This window comes from Xiphophorus hellerii, chromosome 15 (genome assembly GCF_003331165.1).
Source record: "Xiphophorus hellerii strain 12219 chromosome 15, Xiphophorus_hellerii-4.1, whole genome shotgun sequence".
Taxonomy (NCBI): domain Eukaryota; kingdom Metazoa; phylum Chordata; class Actinopteri; order Cyprinodontiformes; family Poeciliidae; genus Xiphophorus; species Xiphophorus hellerii.
The window spans coordinates 22,050,447-22,060,003 of NC_045686.1; positions in this window are offsets into that span (position 1 = coordinate 22,050,447).

The following is a 9,557-nucleotide window of genomic DNA, read 5'->3' on the forward strand; positions in this document are numbered from 1 at the left end:
GTTGTGAACCTAGATTAGTCCGAAGCTAATGGCTAATCCAGGGGAGAACAAGACCAGTACAGGCTTCTTTTATTTGAAATCAACTCCTCCCTTAAAAACATCGCAGCGTCATCAATAACATTTTATGAACCAATAAACTGTTGCACTGGGTGGTCAATTATAGGGATGTCAATCTTTATTTTAATGGGAGACGGAGTTGCACCGTTGATGATATATGCCTGAGTGAAGCACAGACTGAGAATCAAACACATTTCTAGTGAAAACTACTGTTTGATGTGAAAGTAAGACGATGTAAAAAGCAAAACCATAAGTTTAAGAGAGCTCTGTTTCATGGGTATTTTGACAGCTTTGTTATTATTTTTTGCTAGGTACTTACTATGAACAGAGACACTATGTCTCAGAGAGGCCAGTAAACAGAGTACTTCTGCCTTGAAAGAGCTCTAATCTTCAAAGTGTCATAAATGCTAATGCTGTTTATTAAAGCTTATAATTGACACTGGCCTACTGAACAAGTCTGGCGACATGTTAGAAGGAAAAAACATCGCGGCCACAACTTAGTAACTTGTGGAGACAACTTGTTTACTTTGTGGGAACGACTTAATTATCATGGTCAGAAGTAATTATAGCCATGGCTATAACTCGTGGCCATGAGTTAAGATATGGGCACGAACTAACAAAGCCAATAGTGTGCCAAGTAGCACTGGGCCTAGATATTTCAGCTTCCCAAGTTACATTGACTTTCCAATTTTTTGGATATGCTTTACAAAAACAAATCTATGAATTGGCAGATTTTCCACAAACACTGAACTGATAGGCGAGGCTTCATTGTAGCAGTCTTATGCAAACGTGGTAAAAGGTTTTAAAATCACGCTTTCATGATCCAGCTTGCCTTTTCCTTTTGGTTTTTAAACTGGAGTTGTCTAAAGACAAAAGACTTCTGGTCTTTTCAGAAGACGCGATTGCTTAGGTTAAATAAACTTGTAAGTAGGAAAAGGTTTGATGTCATATCATAAAGTTATTCATCAATTTGTCTTTCGGGACGTTTTGAGCTGGGTCTAAAGAACAGCGACGTTATCCAAATAAGTGAAGAAGACTTAAAGAAAGGCTTTCCTTTCAGGTCTTTGAGAGTAGCAAAAAGCAGAGCAGCTGTCCTGCATGTTACAAAAAAGTTGGCGCTTCATGATATCTTGGGGATGATCGTTCGCTCTGGCAGAAGCGATGGCAGCCTGAAACAGCTGACTGAGTAATTCACCCCAGGCTCGGCACGGCATCCACACAAGTAGGGATGAACAGTTCAGCGCACTGGAATGGTGGAAGGGCAGTGAAGCGGGAGTGGCCGAGCGCCGGAGCGGGGCGATGACTATCACAGGTACACAGATTTATGACAAAGAGCAGGACGTGTGAACGGCTGAGAACAAGGGAAGTCAGACTTACAGGTGAAAATAAAGGTGATAAATGCTCCCAGCTTTAAGCTATAAATCAACGTTTCACAGGTAAACAATTCATTCCACAGACAGTGAGGATAAAGTGGATGATGAAAATGTCTTCATGTCACCTGGTGATCTGTGATGTTTTCTCCTACATCCACAGGGGCAGCAGCGGCTATGACGTGAACGGTTCAACGGTATGAGCTCCCTCCATTACTTCATCATTCTCTCTTCCTGCCGTCACGTTTCCCTTCATCGCTCTGTCCATTAGTCTCCAGAGAAGCTCTGGGATGCAAGTTGCATCTATTGCAGTGCATTAGAAGCAATTAGTGGCTGATTATCAGCAATCAGTCAGAGGACGGACGAGGTTTTGAGACTGACCCATAAGTTCTAAACCACACAAAGTCATCAAACATTGAAGATGGAGTTGACCATCAAGAGAAAATCTGACGAGTTAGTAAAACAGCATCAGAAGCACTGAAGATCATTTTCTGTGCCGGACTAATACTTCTGTAGATCTGAATTATTTAATTGGAAATCACCAAATTTTTCATTATATATATATATAGGCCAAAGTATATGCGAGTGCTTAGGACACCCACGTCACCAGGGGGCCCCCAAGAGTAAGGAGTTAGCATGTTGAAAACATCCATCCATCCATTTTCCATTTCCCTTGTCCCTAGTGGGGTAAGGAGGGCTGCTGGTGCCTATCCAGCGAACGTTTCGGGCGAGAGGCGGGTACAACACAGAGACAGTCAGGACAAACAACCATACACACACACTCACACCTAGGGAGACCAATTTACTTGACAGTCATGTTTTTGGACTGTGGGAGGAAGCCGGAATACCCGGAGAGAACCCGCCATGCACAGAGAGAACATGCAAACTCCATGCAGAAAGACCCCAGGCCGGGAATCGAACCCAGGACCTTCTTGCTGCAAGGCAATAGTGCAGTTGAAAACAATATATATATATATATATATATATATATATATATATATATATATATATATATAATGATTATTATTTATTTTTTTATTGAATAATATGAACTAAATTCTATTACACATGCTATTTTATAGTTGGTACACATGCAATAGATTAATCTGTTATGTTGTTGGCAGCTGCCACTGTTCAGGAAATGTAAGATATCAAACTTGTTAACTAGTTTACTATAAAGTCAGTGTTTGTTGGCTGATGTTACTTTCAAACAGTTAAAATAACATGGGTTGTCTCACATGAAACTCTGCTTAAGCCCCCAAAAAGACTTGCATGTTTTTCTATGTACATATTGTATATATACATTCTATTTCATTTCTGTTTATAGAACCACAATCAAGAACTTTAAATGCGACAATTGATAAATTACACAGATCAAATGAATAAATAAATAGATTATATAATTTGGTTTTTCAAAACTAATATAAATAAGTATAAATAAATAAAGAACGTGTTTTTCCTGCAAACTAAAACACAACAATTACCATGAATGAATGAATGAATGAATGAATGAATGAATGAATACGCTAAATGTGACCACAAAGGGATTGTTGTAAATCTCACAAAAAACTGGATCAACTCTAATTGGCACATTAAGAATGGAGAACATTCATGACACCGTTTAAACTGTCAGAATTAGAATTTACTGAATTATTAAAAGCGTGTTTTTGGATGCATGTTTTTACTGAAGACCACAATAATTAAAAGTAAGCACTTGATTGGACCCACAGCGCTTCCACTGGCCGTAAAAAGAAACTACTCCACTGCCAATTCTGATTTGGTGTGTTTTGTATGGAGGCCATTTATTAACAATTAGTATTGCTTACACATGTCATTCATTTGTTGCAGACAATTTATTAAATATATTCAATGTAGGAAACAGACGTCAAATATTAAAGCTTCTACTGGCTGCAGTCTGCAACACATCAAAAACGGATTTTGTCTGTCTGGATTACACATCCAGGTTACCGACGCAGTTCTGGCCAAAACCACTGATCTAATCCGTCGGTGAACCAATTAAATATCAGACTCAATTTCACAAAGTGCAGTGGCAAATTCTTTCATATTTTACCGTAGAACAAAAACATAAGAAATATTTTAAAAAATGCTGAAATTATATATGCTTTTGGCATAAAAAACCCCACAAAACTTTGCATTAACATTTTAGATTATTTTTTATAATTTATTCAATTCTTATCTTATTTAAGCCCTTATTTCATTAGGGTTTTTATTTAGAGTATTAGGGTATTTATAATTAGGACATAATATGTCCTAATTAGGACATATTATAATTAGGACATAATATGTCCTAATTATATTTAGTTTATATAATTAGGACATATCCATATAAATAATGATCAAATCTGTGGGGTGTGGAACCTGAAACTGACAGTTCTTTCTATTCACCAAGACTCTATCTATGATCAAGCTATCACTTTTGCATCACATTTTGTTTCCAATTCCACCCTGAGGTGGAATCAGATAGATCACCATTTGCAATGGTGATCTATCTGAGCAGAAAGCAGGAAATGTAGCCCAAATGTTGGCTGCTTTGTTAAGAGCTGACCAATAAAACAGAATTTAGGAAACTTCAGTACAGCTCAAGAGTTTGACTTATTGACTGAAGAAAGCGGGAGTACTGAGGACTCCCAGGCAATGACAACAAGGGCGAAATATTGTAAATTCCAAAATCACCACAAACAAAACGACAAACTAATCCGCTTCATAAGCTCAGAGGAGCGACATCCACCCACACGGAGAGACAGATATAGTTTTATCAGATGTTCCTCTACCTTGAAATGTCAGCTGTTCATTGAACAATACATGCCTGAACCGAGAGGGAAACTGAGATCAATGCCTCCACAAAGGAAAACCTTCCACCGATGATTGCGCGGAGGTATTTCGTTCCTCTCGGGTAGCTTTTACTTTTGTGTGCTGTGGTCAATGACCTTACTCTACAAGCTTGAGCTGGAGGCATTGCTGCATGCAAGGCATGAAGGAAGCTCCGAAATGTTGCAAGACTCTTTCTCATCGCCCTGGATCTGTTATGTAACCTGACAGGCTGACAGACTACAGGCCGATGTAAAAAAAAAAAACTCGATAGGCTAGTAACTGGAGAGGAGAAACTGGTGTTCTCACAGACCTGAAGACTGAGTTGCTCATTTCTTGTTTTTTGAACTTCAAAACAAAGGCCGTCCAACAATCTTCCCCTAACCTTTGTACTACGTCTATCTTTATTTAAGATCATGTTACTGATAGAAAGTCAAATCTCATCATCTTCTTGCTTTCAGTCATTTATTAAATCCTCAGGAAACCTGATGGGGGTTAACAGCCAAATACAGATGAAACAGATAAGATTGATTATTAAAAGTTTTATCTGAGAAAGAGAAATACTGTAGCTGATGTCAAGTCCAGCATTATTGCGGGTTAGGGTTGCATTCCAAGTGCACAATAACAAGATGTACAATTTCCCAACCCTGAAGAAATGTTTGGAAGGTTTTGGAACAGAGCCATGTTTGAGAAAAGATGTAATGATTATTACCGTTCCAGAAAAGCAGGTATGGCTGAGTCAGAGGGATGTTTTCTACATTTTGTTTGTAAGTCAACAAGTAAGAGTTCTGATCTCTGGCAAACAAAAGAAGAAGCTGGTCTGTTTTTGATACAATACACAACAGTGAGTTCCACTGAAATCTGAAGTGAAGAATCTTTAAGCAGGGTGATCTCCTACATGGAAACATTTGAGTTACTGTGTGCAAATGTCTCTCATAAATGAATTCAGTGTGTAGAGCATAGCAAAGGACAGAATCAACAGAAGTAATGTATTCTTCACAAGAAAACAAAACAGTCTCATCGGCATAAATCCAGAATTTACAATTTTATAATGACGATGCAATGTTGCTTACAAAAATTGGCCCTTTAAATGGCTTCAGGACAGAACCGTGAGGAACACAAAGGTTCCAACTTTACAGTTGTAAAGCAAAAATTTTCAATTGTATAATGAAAATGTAACATTACTTCCAGAAATTGGTAATTTAAATGGTCTCAGGACAGGACTTTGAGGAACACCATGGAAAATCTTCTATCTTAACACTTTGCAATCTAACAGAGGCAGTTGTGTGGAATTAGCTTGCTTAAAAATCAACTCCAGAAATTGCCTGACCAGCTTTTTTAAAGATATTAAATAATATTCTTAAGAACTCTAAGTAATTAAGTTCATCATGAGAAATACGACACATTTAAAACAAAGCATGTATTGAAAAAGAACTCAAAACGAATGTTTTATACCACTGTGTGACTAGAATCATAAACATGGTTAAACATATTTAATATCGTCAAGCTGTTTTTGCCTCGAATGTGAGATAACTCTCAGGAGACGAGGAGAAATGTTCTTAAAAGAATTTATTTTACAGAAATAACGAATAATGCGACACCATTATACCATTCCCCAGTTTTAAAATAAGTTAAATGAGAACACTGAGACGACACGTTCATATGGAGCTAAAGCTGATGCTATTGCCAGCAGCTATCATGAAACATGACTGAGACAGTTGCCTGCAGAATAATCACAAAGCAACATTTTTTAAAATACATTGTATCTGTGCTTCAAAAAGCTAAATGAGTAAATTTAGTTTAAACCACCACCGGATTCAAATAAAAAAAAGTTGTGAGCTGGAGTCTAGCTTTTCAAAATATATCTAATGGCATTATTCAAAACTATTCTGGGTATAAACTATATCTTTATTACTTTTTAAACCTTTTGTGTGTTTCTCTGTGACAGAGAAATGGAAGAACCAATGGGAGCACGAAATCAGGAGGAGGTATGTTTGCTCTAAATGGAAAGATGTTTAACGCAGAAATGTGAAGCCATGTAACAAAAGATCTCACAATTTCCTTGTAAATTTTCAGAACAAGATTTGGAAGTCACGACAGGATGGAAATCTCACATATTGCCACCAAACACCCTGGAACGTTCTCAAACAGCAGCCAACGAGCCAGCCGCAGTTTCAACTGGGCAGTAATGTCACAAGCACACAACATTCGCAAGACGAGGACTATCACCTCATGTTCAACATCCAGTTTTCCTAACTTGACATTGTACCAAACGGACAGATGGATGGAAAAGGGGTGGAAGACCAAGCTAGCGGCCACCTTTTCTCTCATTGTGACAGGAATTTACTTACCTAGATAAAAGCATTCCTTCGTTATCTGTGGACTATGAAGTTGTCTGAAAGTTCATTTCCATCAGAAAAATTCTGCAATTTAAGGTGATCAGAAAATAGGTTTCTCTTATTTACCTATGAGATAGTTAGCACATCTCATTCCAAACGTGTAAAACAATCACAAACATAAGCAGTAAAAAGTTCCATACCCCTTTATAGCTTGCATGTACTTGTATAAAACTAGTTAGGATGTCTAGTCTTTTAGTCAATTTTCTGTTTGGCGCTATCTGCTAATTTGAACGCCTGTTATCACATTAAAGATAATTACTTTTAATTGTGATATTTGTTCAGTACAGTAAGTTGATTGTTTTTGGTTTTTATACCCACATTGTGTGTCTGATCATCAATTCAATGAATTAGGACTAGATTCATACTCACAACAGTAGTCAAACCATCAGTCAAACCTGATTGCCTTGGAGGGGTTTCAACGTGTCAAAAAACTCTGCAGTCTGAGTAAAGCATCTACCACATACCATATATGCAATGACGTTACTTATTCTCATGCAGTCCTATGCAAACACTCTGTCTTCGCTGATGAAGGTTCACTCAACTTAGGGTGACAGATGCTTGAGCCTAAAGTAAAACTGATGGCATGGTGTACTTTCTGACTAATTCAGCTAATAAATATTTCAGAAATTGGGACCACTAAACGCTGGAGCATTGACCCCATACTGTCAAGGCAGAATACTGTGTGTTCTATATCCCTTATTCCGATAAAGCTGCACTGCAAAGAGCACAACCAAAGTGACGCAAATAGTTCAAAAGCATGACAAGGTTTGATATTACCAAAAAACTTCTGTTTCTTCACAAGACGTAAACCGCCAGACGTAAAAAGTAATGTCTTTCTCAAATATAGAACTGCATGGCAAGACAGAAAACAGTGTGACAGTATCTTTCTAGATACTGTCACACTGAGTCTCCATAATTCTCCATTAACAAATATATTTCCAACTTTACAACATAAATATATTTACTGTTTGCTACAGAAACTACCCTTGATTTATTGTTCCCTCAGCTGAGTTTATTTACAGCTTCAAGTTGGGATTTGCGTGTTTTTGTTCCTCTTTTGGACAGTTATACCATCATCTTGTTCCTGGTGGTGGAATGATGTTTCTTTTCTTACCAGATATTTTTCTTGCCTGTTGAAGTGCTCAACTCTTGGTGAGAGATTTGTCTTGTACTATTCTGTTTAGGATTTTTTAAAATCTATTTTATTCTCCCTGTTCCAGTGGTTGAACAGTCTCCGTTCTGGCTAGGTGATGCATGTGAGGGTTACGCTAAATTATGACCTGTAATGTAAACACTGCGGCTGATTTTAGTGGGAGAGGCGCCAGGGACTTCGTAGAATTCAAAGAAAACCTTGCCTGAAAACAGGGTGGAGTCGCCATTCTTGTAATGCCTGTTGTCATGCCATCCGTTACCATATAAATCAACCGACCTGTTCAAATACCACAGGCCCGAATGAAAGGCATGTTTGTTTCCTGCCACGGTGCATTAAAGGCTGTGAAAACCCATTCTGTTCCATATTTGTGTTTATTGTTAGGATATCATAGAGGAAGGGCAATAGTGGTTGGTAGAGGGTTGGGTGACCAGACTTACTAATCTGAATTGGTTCTGGGTTTTGAGACATATGACTTTTTTTTTTTGAGGATTAGTTTGTCATAGTTAATTCCAGGCAAAACCCTGAATGTGGGTTTGAGTTCTGTGTCCGTCATTATGCCTTACATGTCGTCAGTTAGCTTAATTTTGTTGATCACCACCTATTTTGTTGTCACCACCATGTCATTGCTGTTACTGATCACTCAGCTGTAATCACACCCTCCACTAATCCAGTAACCACCCTCCCAGACTGTTTACTGCTCTGTCTTCTTAGCTATCTATCAGAACCGCTTTGTGTATTCGTTTCAATCTCAGATTAAATTTGTTAGTATTTTTTTTTTATCTGGATCTTTGAGATCTAGCAGTGAGATTTAATATAAAAGGTGTGGTTTCCATATCAACCTGCCCCTGGTCATTTTCTAGCAGCTCATCACAACTGTATAAGCGAATAACCAAAATGCAGTTATTTTCAACAATGTTAGTTCAAATGTTATAGGTTTTAACAGCATTCTTACCTGTATGCAGACGTTCTTCCAGGGTTACTTGGTTCTGATTCTTTAAACCAATCCCACACATCTAATAATGCAAAAGGTGCACACATCTCCAAATTCCACCTTAGCTTACCTGTGCTCATCTGTGAGTTTAAGTTGACTTGTAAGTCAAGTTATTTGAGATTAATCTCAGATATTTTCTAGAACAAAATGTGGAATTTCTGAGTTTCAAAAGTCAAAACATTTTTGACTTGTAAATTTTGGCTTTTAAACCTCAAAATTTCCAAGTTTTTTCTAGAAAATTTATGAGATTAATCTCAAAATTCCCTTGTTCTTTCTAGCAAATTTACAACTTTTTGAAGCTCAGAAATTTGCGATGGACTGGCGACCTGTCCAGGGTGACCCCACCTCTCACCCATGGAGATTCACACCAGCACCCCTGGTGACCCCACACGGGACAAGCGTGTAAGATAATGGATGGATGGAGCCCAGAAATTTCCTTGTTTTTTCTAGAAGATTTCTGAGATTAATCTCAAAATTTCTGAATATGCCCTTGTATTAATCGTAAAAAAAAATTGTGTTGATTTCCTTATTGCAATGCACATGTCTAGAGCAATGCTGTTCAACCCTGGTTTTGAAGGCACACTGCCCTGCACGTTTTACATGTTTCCTTGCTTTACCACTTGATTCTGATGACTAGAGCTCAGCAAACGCCTCTTAATAAATCATCAATTGAAATCAGGGTAGTTGATTAAAAAAAAACAACACCATGTTTATGACACGAGGTTTTCAGAGATGATGCCATGAAGCTTAAGATGCTT